Consider the following 12,976-nt stretch of genomic DNA (forward strand, 5'->3'; position numbering starts at 1 on the left):
CAAAGGAATACTGAAATAATTCTCCAAATGAGTAATGTTAATTTTGTGTTACCCTGAACATAAGACCTTCTAAATATAAAACTAATGTTAGCATCACAATTGAAAATCTTCCTAAAAAGAAAGTCCATTGTGTTGAAGCTGAGTGATGCATACCTGAGGGTTCACAGTACTGTTTTCTCTACTTTTGTGTGTGTTTGAAATTTTCCATGATAAAAGCTTAAAAAAAATTCTTGCTTAGAGATTAGTATGACACATAATAAATATGGGTTTTGCTAATTACCCCTAGATAGGAATAAACAATACCACAGAGAAAAATAAGAGAAGTATGTGGTGAATATTTTCTTAAATTATCACATGAAAGTAGATTTTGCTAATTCCAATATGCCATTAGTTTTCCTTCTAGTCATACAAGTATCTGTTCCGAAAAAAAAAAAAAAAAAAGCCACACTAGTATTAATCCAAAAGTGAAAGGCAGCATGAGTTAACATTTTTCCATCTAAATGGCTGCCACAAAAGGCATTTTCCCCTATTTCATGTAACGTTATGAAAAATGGCTGTAACATTTCTTTCTCAACATACTACAGGAGTGTTTATCACTTATGGTTTTGCTTATCAATCACCCAGTTTTTTTTCTTTCAGTTTTATTGGAATGTAATTGACATACAGCACTGTATCAGTTTAAAGTATATAGCATAATGATTTGACTTTCATATAGCATGAAATGATTCTTAGTACGTTTTAGAAAATACCCATCAGGGACGTCGCTGGTGGTCCAGTGGTCAGGACTCCGCACTTGCACTTCAGGGGGCTCGGGTTCAATCCCTGGTGGAGGAACTAATATCCCGCATGCCGTGTGGCAAATTAAAAAAAAAAAAAAAAAAGCGGAGCCTAACCACTGGACCGCCAGGGAAGTCCCCAAAATTTTTAAAATAGAAGAAAAATGTTTTCCTTATGATGAAAAAACCCCTTAGGATCTACTCTTAACAACTTTCATATATAACATAGAGCAGTGTTCATTATATTATTCACATTGCACATTACATCACATTACTTATTTATCTTATAACTGGAAGTTTAAGATACCTTTCGATCTTTAAGTACCTTTCGACCTCCTTCATCCAAGTCCCCTTCCCCCCATCCCTCGTCTCTGGTAACTACAAATCTGACCTCTTTTTTTATGGGCTTGTTTGTTTGGTTGGTTTTGAAGTATAATCAACCTACAGCACTATGTTAGTTACTGTAATACAACAGAAGGATTTGATATTTCTATACATTTCAAAATGATCACCACAATAAGTCTAGTTACAGTATGTCGCCACGTACAGATATTACATAATTACTGACTATATTCCCCCCACTGTACATTTCATACCCACGACTCATTTACTTTACAACTGGAGATCTGCACCTCTTAATCCCCCTCACCTATTTCTCTCCCTCCACCCACACCCCACCTCCCCACAGAAGTCTGTTTTGAAGATATCTATGGCTAGAAAAACTCTTGCCCGCAAGCACAAGGAAACATTCATCATAGCAGTGTTCATAATAGCAAAATATGCAAATAGCCAACATGTCCATCAATACAATATTTTGAAAGGGATACTGTGGATAAATAAATTCTTTAAAAATCTGGGGCAAAATATAACACGGGAAAGGTTAGTACTTCATAAATCCAAGTGGAGGGTACATGAGTGTTCTGGTCTATTATTCTCTGTACTTTCTTCAAGTTTGAAATATTTTATGGGTTTTTCTTTAAGTTTGTATCAGAAGCAAAGGACACAATTTCACCTTATCACCCTGTTCTCTGCACTAGAACACTTGAATCCACTATCAAAAAAAGAAGTCAAGGAACTAGAGAAGAGTCACAATGATGTAAGAATGTGAAAGGGGACAATTTTCAAAAGTAAGCTCTAAAGAACTAAAGAGGCACAACAGGGTTCCATGAAAACAACTATTGAGCAAAAGGAGAGAAAAGAAGAGCAACTGCCAGCAAGTGGTGTCCCAAGACCAAGGACTGGGGGTTGGGGGGTGGGGATGGAGCAAACAAAGACGAATTATCCTGTCAAAATGTCACAAGACAAAAATGAGGGAAATGAAACTAAATGTCATCCTGTCATCTCAGGGTGGAGAGAAAAGATGTACCAATTTAGCAGAAAAGTCTCTCAAGTGAATAGCTGACAAATTATTAGCACATAAGGCAAACAACAGTCTCTCCAGCCCTCAGATCTTCCAATGTCCGTCTGAGATGGGCAGTCAGGGTTTCGATCATGCTGCAGCCCCTTTGTAACCTGCAGCTCCAAGGGGCAGTGCTGCCGGGCTCCACGTCAGGGACCCATTTAAACCCCAGTCCCACCTCCTTTGATTCTTCTCTGTCTTGCTGGCTGATCTTCCCCCATCTCTGAACCTAGACTTGGCGGGGGGGCGGGGGGGAAGAGAATACCCAACTCACTTTGTATTCTCCCCTATCTTGTTTTTAAAACTTATGGTTTGAGACCTCCAAGCCCCGTTTTAACTATCACAAATGCTCTCACAAAATGAGTTTTACCATATTCCTAAGAACACTTCAGATGCCTTTTCGCCACAGAATCTCCGCAGTCAAGGAAATCAACAATCCACTTCTCAGACACCAGGTGAGGCATCACAAACATATACAGAAGACTTCTGCTCAGTAACAGAGGAGGAGACGGTGGTAGGCAGCTTCTAAAACGCCTCCCCCCACCCCGTCATCCTAGACTCTTGGTATTCACTTCCTGTATGCTCACGTCCCCTTGAGCGTGCATCTGGTGACATGCTGGTAATGAATGGAATATGGCAAGTGATGGGACATCACTGCTGTGCTCAGGGTATGAGGGGCCGTGTCTTCTGTCTTGCTGGCCCTCTTTCTCGCCCACCTGCTTGCTCACTCTGATGCAGCGAGCTGACATGCTGTATGGAGAGGCCCACAAAGGAAAGAACCTACAACAGTTCATAAGGAACTGAGGGGTTTCTGCAAAGAACTGAATCCTACCAACAGCCACATGAATGAGGTAGGGGGCGGAGCCTTGAGAGGACTGCAGTCAGTCACATGATCCAGCTAAGTGCAGAGCTCGAGGATCCAGCTAAGCTTTGCTCAGACCCCTAACCCACAGAAACTGTGAGAATGATAAATGTTGTTTTAAACTGTTATGTTTGGGGGTAATTTGTTCTGCAGTAATAGAGAACTAATACAGAGATCAAAAACCATCTCCCTTAAGTGACTGCAATTGAGGCCCATCTGAAGACCTAGGATAGTCTCTGAAGTGCTTTGTTGTTGTTGCTCTTTAATGTATCTGTGAACTATTCCTCTAGTCCAGAGGTCGGAGACAGACCAGCATTAGCATTCTGTACCATCCCAGAAAGTGATGAAAAACCAAGAGAAAGACGTGGATAAACCGTGAAGCCATTATGCTAAGTGAAAGAAACCAGGCACAAAAGACCACTTAGTACAATTCCATTTATATGAAATGTCCAGAATAGGCAAATCCATAGGTTACCAGGGGCTGGAGGGACTGGGTAAAAATGAGATTAACTGCCAGTGGGTATGGCATTTCCTTCTGGGGTGATAAAAGTGTTCTAAAATTGATTCAATCCTGTAAATACCCTAAAAACCATTGAATTATACATATTAAATGAGTAAATTTTATGGTATGTGAATTATAGCTCAATAAATTATACCTCAATAAAACTTATAAAATTAAAAAAAATACAAGAGCTAGAGTTACTAAGTATACAGGAATCAAAATTCTCAAATTTTTCATCAATAAGAAAGAGAGGCTATTCTAGTTCCAAGTATCTAACAGACACAAAACTTAATACTGCTAAAGCAAGGACTTCCCTGGTGGCGCAATGGTTAAGAATCTGCCTGCCAATGCAGGGGACACGGGTTTGAGCCCTGGTCCAGGAAGCTCTCACATGCCACAGAGCAACTAAGCCCATGCGTCACAACTACTGAGCCTGCGCTCTAGAGCCCGTGAGCCACAACTACTGAGCCTGAGTGCCACAACTACTGAAGCCCACGCACCTAGAGCCCGTGCTCCGCAACAAGAGAAGCCACCGCAATGAGAAGCCTGCGCACCACAACGAAGAATAGCCCCCGCTCACTGCAACTAGAGAAAGCCCATGCACAGCAACGAAGACCCAATGCAGCCAAAAATAAATAAATTTATAAATAAATTTATTAAAAATATATATATATTGCTCAATAGAAATAAAAGAACACAGTTAAGTCACCACTGTCACACAATCTCCTCTTCTGCATTTAATTCTGAGCCCTTCACTCACAAAATAGAGTGAACGGGCACCAAGAGCTCCACCACTGTGTCTACTGCTGCTTCTCACAGAGCATGGGGACCCCAGGGCCCAAACAGCACCGAGGACTTTCCACATCCCAAAGCATTCGTCTGTAGTACAATGAAGACCTTACACTGGGCCACGCTGGACAAATGATTCAGAACCCCAGAAAGATAATTCTGCTGCTCTCTTCTACTAAAGGGACACTAAAGGGACATAAGGAAGCTGCGTGACCACAAGCTGTTCTGACCGTGCTCAGAGTACAGGTTTGGCTGTGTGGGCAAATCCCAGGCACTATGTCAGGAGAGACATGACTGCACCCCTCATCTGCATCAGAACAAAAGACAGCTCCCACGAGTTCCACTGAGAGGCCACCATCCACCCTGTCACCAGAGAAGTGGGCCTGCTCTGTGACAAGGACAAGCCAAGAGATCCCTCTTGCAGGGTCAGGAGGCCCATGGCAACTCAAAAACTTGAATCCAGAGCAAGAAAACAGCAATTAGGCTAAGAATGATGTGTAACTGACAGTAACAATCTTTGTCATCACTGGCACAGACGGCACAGCAAAAGCTGGAAGTGAAAGGAAACGAGAGGCTACAAAGCAGAGGTAATGGTCTGGAAAAACTTTGGACAAAATTTCATTACCCTCCAGGTCTTGCCTGCACAAGCAGAGACTGGTTCTCATCACACCAAAAACAAATTACATATTGTAGGTCAGCAGCCTGCCCTATGGAAGGGGTGTCTGAGAGGGAGTCATGAGGTTTTATACCCAATTCTTAGAAGCTGTGTGAACTTTAGACCTCCATCTTTCCACTGAAAAATTGCAGAAGACTATCTAGTTCAAAGGCTCTCTGTGATAAATGTAATAGAACTTGGGGAGGGAGATTTCCAGTTGCTTGGTGAAAAAGCCATTAAAATTACAATATGTTTTTTAAATCTCTCATCTTTCTTCTTTTTCCATTCAAAGTATTGTAGAAAGCAAATACTGCCTGTATCACTTTTTTCTTCCTCTACCTAAAGAGTCACCATTAAAAAATAAAAGCCATAATACACACGTATCTATTCAATGGCTGTCCAGAATTTAAGAACATTATCAACTATACCGACGATCACACTGCTGATCCTAGAACGTGCATGCTTATCCGTGCTCACTGGATAGGATGAAGTGTACACAGAGAACAAAAAGTCCATCTCACCCAGATCATTCTGTTTCTTCCTCAATCTTTTTATCAAAGAGCCTCAAAACAAAAAAAAAAACAGAGTGGTTTCTTCTACCCCGACCCTATCTGGCTTCATGAGCAGGTTGAAATGCATTTTAAAAATAATAATATACAGTGTTTATCCTAACTAGGACCCTCAAAACAATTACCAAGGTCTGAAGCAAAGAGAATAAATTTCAAAAATAATGAGCTAAGCCAAGGAGGGAAGAGGGAAAAGTTAAGAAAAGAGGAAGGGAGGGACACTTGAGAATAATTTTAGGCACATCTCCAAAAAGAAGAACAAACAGGCAGAAGTGCAAAGAAGAAAAAAGGGGGAAAGGCCTGAGGAGCTGCAACTAAGCATAGCTAGGTGAATAACACTATTTCAGAAGAAATAAACCGTGAATAAAAAACAGAAACATTTGCTGCTGGTGTGGTAAGGATCACAGTAAAATGAGGAAGAGAATTAACGCATCAGAGCAAAACCAGTCTAGCAAAACTAGACTCTCACTAGACTATAAAAATTAATGGTAATGTAAGACTTGAAGAAAATAAACACCAAGATCCCACTTCTGAAGAGAACTATAAGTCTCACATTTAAAAAGCCACATGGGAACCACATCAGGAAAAAAGAAGAAGCACAGCCCCAAGATCATCACGGCATCAGGCATGGATTTGGAGAAGGACCAGAGAAGGTATCCTCAGGACATGAGGCTCAGAGAAAGACCACTGGACACCAATACGCCAAGTCTTTAAACTTCAAAGCAAACCAGGGTCCTAAAACCTACCAGAAAGTAAGGAAAAATGAAACAGAAGAGAATACAAAGGTAACTACCTAGTTAACTGTTTTTTCTCAAGTACAAAAACAAAATTGTTGAACCTGGGAGGTCTGCAGGAATCTGGCCACATCTTTACAGCTGCAAAAATATAGGAAAAAACAGAGATATGGTTGTCAAGAGACATACTTCTTAGAAATCAGTGGATAAATGGACTTACAAAGGGCAAGGTTAATAACATTAAATTAAAACCAATCTTGGGGAGGAATAGGAATTGAACAAGTAAGGGAAGCTAGTGCTCACTATCAAAATGCACACATAACATAACTGCAGTTACAACAGTTATTGCTTTATGTAGAAAATACAAAAAATTGTTAACAGTCCACCTAAACCAAAGTCTTAAATAAATAATAAAATTATTGGAAATTCCCTGGCCATCCAGTGGTTAGGACTCGGCACTTTTACTGCCATGGCCTGGGTTGAATCTCTGCTCGGGGAACTAAGATCCTGCAAGCCATGCGGCACAGCCAAAAATAATGATGATGATGGTAATAATAATAATAACAAACATACATTAAAATATAGGAAATAGAACTACTCAGTATGTTAGGTATCACTTTAATGGTTATTAAGGAGTTTCACTCAAATAATAAATTATTAAGTAGGTAAGTAAATGCGTTGGGATATAAACAATCCAATATTGTCTCTAATCTCAAGTGGCATAGAGTCTAGTAAGGGAAATTAGAAAGGATATGTCTAGATAAAAGGGATAAATGCCATTAGTAAGGTATAGCTCAAGAATTATGGGAGTTGGGGCGGAAGATCACTTCCAGTAAGGGATTCTGGGAAGCTTTCCTGGAAAAGGTGGCATCTGAGATGCACCTTGGAAAATGGGTTGGAGACTCAGATCAACCCATATGGAAGGACTGGGGGAAAGAGAGTCCGGCATGGACCTGAACAGAAACTCATAAAGGTCACGATGCACATGAAAAATAGCAAGCGCTTCAGACTGACGGCAGTTTACAATGCATGATCAGTAAGGCTAGAAAGTTAGGTTGGGGCTTCCCTGGTGGCGCAGTGGTTTAAGAATCCGCCGGCCAATGCAGGAGACACGGGTTCGATCCCTGGTCCGGGAAGATCCCACATGCCGCATAGCAACTAAGCCCGTGCGCCACAACTACTGAGCCTGTGCCCTAGAGCCTTCAAACCACAGCTACTGAAGCCCGCGCGCCTAGAGCCCGTGCTCCGCAACAACAGAAGCCACCGCAATGAGAACCCACGCACAGCAACGAAGACCCAACACAGCCATTAATTAATTAATTAATTAATTAAAAAAGAAAGTTAGGTTGGAACCAGATCACACGAGGTCTTAAGTATCAGCCTGTGAAGTTTGGTCTGGAACAAGGGAACTAGATAAAGAATAACCTTATAGTAATGTGTACAATAGACAGAAAATGCCTGAACTAACTATGGTGATGGCAGTAGGAATGGAGCGGAGAGGACCAATCCAAAGGTAAAAACCAACATGACTTGATTCATCAAAGGTTTACTATGTATTGATTATCTGCCCAGCATCAAAGGAGCTCCCAGGGGTACAAAAATAAGGAAGATATATATTTCTGACCTAAAAGGATTAAGTAGGGGAAAAAGTAGAAAAGAGTCAATGATGACATCAAAGTTTCAATCCTAGAGAAAAGAGCAAGAAGGAAGTACCATCAACAGCACACAGAAACATGGATGAAGGAACAAATCAGCAGTGGCAGCTAAATACGGAATGTCTACTCTGAGCCTCTGGTACAAGCAGGAAATCTAACCAAACAACAGAACCCCAAGGGTAGGTGGAGGTGGAGGGAGGCCAGGACCAGAGAATGATCATCAAAATGACAGGTATGTCATTAGATTTTATTAAACTACTAAGGACAAGTTTTTGAATGGGGTTGGGAGGATTAAATGAAGAGAGTGGGAGAAGAAGGAAACCAGTGGCACGAAGCCTAAGGAGAATTTCAAGAAAGGGAACAATAACAAAACCAACAGGTTGTACAGCATGAGAATCTCTAGGAGGTTAAGGTTAGCAGGACCCTCCGAGGGCAGCAAGGTTTTTAGGAAAGTGAGTGGTCAGGAACGAAGATGCTGGGCCAATCCTTAAGAAGTCTGGTAATCCAGGGAGGGAGAGAAGCTTCAAAAACAGCAGAAGCTAGAAAAGGTCCTTTCTTTGTGCATGATTTTTTGCTACTTTTTCCTTTAAAAAAAAAAAAAAAAGGAAGTCAACATGATTATTGGCTGTGAGAAAAAAAATTAAGTGGATGTGAAATATTAAAGCAAAAGAGAGAAAGAGGACTGATGATGAAGCACAAATGAGGCATCAGTATTAAGATTATAAATGACAAGTCTAGTCTTGGAGAAGAGAGACAATTCTTCCTGGGATTAAAAAAAAAGACAGAGTAAGCAGTATTGTTTTTAATAGAACAGTGCTCACACATGACTTTCTCAGTAAAGTACAAAGCAATAGCTTCAGTGGCGATATCAGGTTTATAGTTCATATATTGGGGAAAAGATGAGAAGAGGCACCATGGACACTAGGATACAATAAAAATTAGATTTTTTTTTAATTCCACGAGGTTCCTAAGAATATAAGAAGGCCAACCTCAACCACAAACTTCCTATTGGGGTGAAATGAAAAAATAAATGCTGAGAAGTGGCTCAGTTAAAGAAATACTGATGTTAAAATTTTTAGGAAACAAAAATTAAATAGGCAAACTGAAGGCATTCAGTCAAATGCCCCTTAGATATTTTAGATTTTTTTTATCATAAGCAGATATTGCTTATTCAAAATTATAAGGACACTTTTCATTTTAAAAAGACCTAGTTCTTAAAGCACTTCAAGCTTCAGGTTCCACAGGAGCAGAGACCCTACCTGGTTTTGTTCATCTAGTACAGGGCCTGGCTTAGAGTAGCTTCTCCATAAATATCTGTTAGATGTTGTCTGACGTTTTATATAGTCCCACAAAAGCTACATGAAGAGAAAGACAGAGCACGGAATAAGCATGCAAGGTGGCAGAGGTCTACAGTGAGTTGAATGGTGCCCCTCCGTGCCCCAAATTTGTCCACACCCAAATCTCCAGAACCTGTGAATGTGACCTTATTCGAAAAAAAACAGGTCTTTGCAGATGTAATTAAGTTAAGGATCTTCAGATAAGATCACTCTAGATTACCCAGGGGCACCCTAAATCGAGTGACAAGTATCCTTGTAAGGGAGAAAGGGCACAGAGGAGAAGACCATGGGAAGACCAAGGCAGAGACTGGAGTCACATAGCCACAAGCCAAGGGAACGCCTGGAGCTATCAGAAGCTCAAAGAGGCAAGGAACGGAATCTTCCTTAGAGCCTTCTGAGGAAGCATGGCCCTGCCGCCACCTTGATTTCAGACGTCTAGCCTCCAGAAACGTGAGAGAATAAATTTCTGTGATTTTAAGCCACACTGTTTGTGGTAATTTGTTACGGCAGCCCTAGGAAACTAATACAAGTTTCATATAGCTATATAAACTATAATACCAGGTTAAATGGGCTAATTTCCCCTATAAGACAAAAGATCACAATAAGAATTTCATAACAGATGCAAGGATGCAAGGGCCATCTGTACAAAAGTGAGCAAAGCTGAAGTTTCTATTTAGATAAACAAAGCATAGATATACGCAAGGTCGCCACATATCAGTAAAATATATAATAAATAATAACAGATTTCATGGGGAGGAAGATGGCGGAAGAGTAAGACGCGGAGATCACCTTCCTCCCCACAGATACATCAGAAATTGGTCTACACGTGGAACAACTCCAACAGAACACCTACTGAACGCTGACAGAAGACCTCAGACCCCCCAAAAGGCAAGAAACTCCCCACATACCTGGGTAGGTCAAAAGAAAAAAAGAATAAACAGAGACAATAGGATATGGACGGGACCTGCACCAGTGGGAGGGAGCCGTGAAGGAGGGAAGGTTTCTACACACTACAAGCCCCTTCGCGGGCGGAGACTGCAGGTGGCAGAGGGGGAAAGCTTCGGAGTAGCGGAGGAGAGCACAGCAACAGGGGTGTGGAGGGCAAAGCAGAGAGATTTTGGCACAGAGGATCGGTGCCCTCAGGCACACACCAGCCCGAGAGACTTGTCTGCTCGGCCGCCAGAGCGGGCGGGGCTGGGAGCTGAGGCTCGGGTATCGGCTTTCAGTCGGAGCGCAGGGAGAGGTCTGGGGCTGGCGGCAGGAAGAGAGCCTGAAGGGGTTAGTGCTAGCCCGGAGGGAGTCCGGGGAAAGGGTCTGGAGCTACCGGAGAGGCAAGAGACTTTTTTCCCTTTTGTTGCTTGGTGCGCGAGGAGAGGGCATTCCCCTCCCTCCCCTCTGCCTGAGTGAGCCAGAGCCCCCGAATCAGCGGCTCCTTTAAACCCGTCCTGTCTGAGCGAAGAACGGACGCCCTCCGGCGACCTACGCGCAGAGGCGGGGCCAGGTCCAAGGCTGAGACCCGGGAGCTGTGAGAGCAGAGACAGGGAAATCTCTCTGTGCAGCCTCCGAGGCAGCGGATTAAAGCTCCACGGTCCATTTGATGTGCCCTGCGTCTGTGGAGTGCATGAATAGACAGCGAATCATCCCAAATTGAGGAAGTGGACCTTGAGGACAAGATTTAAGACTTTCCCCCCCTTTTTTTTCCCTCTTTTTACAACGAATTATCTCAAATTAAGGAGGTGGACTTAGCAAGATTTCAGACTTTTCGCCCTTTTCCTCTTCTTACAACGAATTATCCCAAATCGAGGAGGTGGACTTGGAGAGCAAGATTTTTGATTTTTCCCCCTGCTCTCTTTTTGTGAATGTGTATGTGTAATCTTCTGTGTAAGATTCTCTCTGTATAGCTTTGCTTCCACCATATGTCCCAGGGTTCTTTCGGTCCGTGTTTTTTTTCAATAATTACTTTTTAATTTTAATAACGCTACTATATTTCATACTTTATTCTATTTTACTTCACCTGCTCTTTCTTTTTTTCCTCCCTTCCCTTCCTCCCTCCCTCCCTCCGTTCCTCCTTTCCTTCTTTCTTTTTCTTTCCTCCATCCCTCCCTCCCTCCCACCCTTCTTCTTTCCACTTTCTTTTTCTTTCCTTCCTCCCTCCCTCCCTCCCTCCTGTCTTTCTTTCTTTCTTTCCTTCCTCCCTCCCTCCCTCTCTTCTTCCATTCACTCTTCCTTTTGCTTTCATTCCTCCCTCCCTCCCTCCTTTCTTTCCTTTCTTTCCATCCTTCCTCCCTCCCTCCTTTCTTTCTTTCTTCCTTCCTTCCTTACTTCCCTTCTTCCTTTCTTTCAATCTCTCTTTCTTTCCTCTACTAATTATTTCTTTCTACTTTTTCTCACTGTTATTCTGAGCCGGGTGGATGAAAGGCTCTTGGTGCTGCAGCCAGGAGTTAGTGCTGTGCCTCTGAAGTGGGAGAGCCAACTTCAGGACACGGGTCCACAAGAGACCTCCCAGCTCCACATAATATCAAGCAGCGAAAATCTCCCAGGGATCTCCATCTCAACACCAGCACCCAGCTTCAGTCAACGACCAGCAAGCTACAGTGCTGGTCACCCTATGCCAAGCAACTAGCAAGGCAGGAACACAACCCCACCCATTAGCAGAGAGGATACCTAAAAACATAATAAGGCCACAGGCACCCCAAAACACACCACCAGACGTGGACCTGTCCACCAGAAAGACAAGATCGAGCTTCAACCACCAGAACACAGGCATTAGTCCCCCCCCACCAGGAAGCCTACACAACCTACTGAAACAACCTTAGCCACGGGGGACAGACACCAAAAACAACGGGAACTACGAATCTGCAGCCTGCAAAAAGGAGACCCCAAACACAGTAACATAAGCAAAATGAGAAAGCAGAAAAACACACAGCAGGTGAAGGAGCAAGATAAAAACCTACCAGACCTAACAAATGAAGAGGTAATAGGCAGTCTACCTGAAAAAGAATTCAGAATAATGATAGTAAAGCTGATCCAAGATTCCATTTCCCAGATCCAAAATCTTGGAAATAGAATAGACAATATGCAAGAAACAGTTAACAAGGACCTAGAAGAACTAAAGATGAATCAAGCATCGATTAAAAACACAATAAATGAAATGAAAAATACTCTAGATGGGATCAATAGCAGAATAACTGAGGCAGAAGAACGGATAAGTGAGGTGGAAGATAAAATAGTGGAAATAACTGATGCAGAGAAAAATAAAGAAAAAAGAATGAAAAGAACAGAGGACAGTCTCAGAGACCTCTGGGACAACATTAAACGCACCAACATTCGAATTATAGGGGTTCCAGAAGAAGAAGAGAAAAAGAAAGGGACTGAGAAAATATTTGAAGAGATTATAGTTGAAAACTTCCCTAATATGGGAAAGGAAATAGTTAATCAAGTCCAGGAGGCACAGAGAGTCCCATACAGAATAAATCCAAGGAGAAATACGCCAAGACACATATTAATCAAACTGTCAAAAATTAAACACAAAGAAATCATATTAAAAGCAGCAAGGGAAAAACAACAAATAACACACAAGGGAATCCCCATCAGGTTAACAGCTGATCTCTCAGCAGAAACTCTACAAGCCAGAAGGGAGTGGCAGGACATAATTAAAGTGATGAAGGAGAGAAACCTGCAACCAAGATTACTCTACCCAG

At 42.2% G+C, this 12,976-nt stretch overlaps 1 protein-coding gene across 3 annotated transcripts in view; it reads right to left on the bottom strand.

Moving 5' to 3' along the window:
- The window catches only part of MCCC2 (methylcrotonyl-CoA carboxylase subunit 2), a gene marked incomplete at both ends in the record, with an annotated part of 64,905 nt that overhangs the window by 30,907 nt on the left and 21,022 nt on the right, over positions 1-12,976 (bottom strand). The gene's annotated exons all lie outside the window — the stretch shown is intronic.

The sequence above is a fragment of the Hyperoodon ampullatus genome, assembly GCF_949752795.1.
Source record: "Hyperoodon ampullatus genome assembly, chromosome: 4".
NCBI classification, from domain to species: domain Eukaryota; kingdom Metazoa; phylum Chordata; class Mammalia; order Artiodactyla; family Ziphiidae; genus Hyperoodon; species Hyperoodon ampullatus.